The 666-nt window shown below is 54.5% G+C and overlaps 1 non-coding gene across 1 annotated transcript; it reads left to right on the forward strand.

Moving 5' to 3' along the window:
- Positions 1–352: 352 nt before the first annotated feature.
- Positions 353–434, forward strand: trnas-gcu (transfer RNA serine (anticodon GCU)). Its single transcript has one exon. It is a non-coding gene; the product is annotated as a tRNA-Ser (tRNA).
- The last annotated feature ends 232 nt before the right edge of the window (positions 435–666 follow it).

Here is a 666-nt window from a genome sequence, read left to right on the forward strand (position 1 = left end):
GATGGCATCTATGTCGATAATCTGGTATGTCTTGCAGAGGTTGCTGTGGCAGTTGTATGGTGTTGTGGTCACTATTTTCCTGAAGGCTGGGTAGTTTGCTGTGGACAATGGTCTATTTGAGGTTGTGCGGTCGTTTGAAGGCAAGAAGTGGGTGTGTGGAGATGGCCTTGGCGAGATGTTTGTCTTCATCAATGACATGTTGAAGACTCCAGAGAAGATGTCATAGCTCCAGGGAAGTACTGGTCAACGAAGGGTACTCTGTCCACCGTGTCCCGCGTTTGTCTTCTGAGGAGGTCACTGCAGTTTTTCGCTGTGGTGCATTGGAACTGTCGATCAATGAAAACACAAGGAGGACAAGGTGGCTGAGTGGTTAAGGCGACGGACTGCTAATCCATTGTGTTTTACACGCATGGGTCCAACTCCTATCTTCGTCAGTGCTGTTTTTATGGGCGGCACAATGGCAGAGCACTGCTACCTCACAGCGCCAGGGACCCAGGGTCGATTCTCAGCTTGGGTCACTGCCTGTGCGGAGTCTGCATGTACCCTGCCGTCCCTCCCTCCTCCCCCCCCCCCCCCCCCCCCCCCCCACCCCCACCCCCCACCCCCAGCCATGTCTGTGTGGGTTTCCTCCGAGTGCTCCAGTTTCCTCCGACAGTCTGAAGGCAT

The sequence above is a fragment of the Carcharhinus amblyrhynchos genome, chromosome 26 (assembly GCF_965287045.1).
Source record: "Carcharhinus amblyrhynchos chromosome 26, sCarAmb.v2.hapA, whole genome shotgun sequence".
Lineage (NCBI taxonomy): Eukaryota > Metazoa > Chordata > Chondrichthyes > Carcharhiniformes > Carcharhinidae > Carcharhinus > Carcharhinus amblyrhynchos.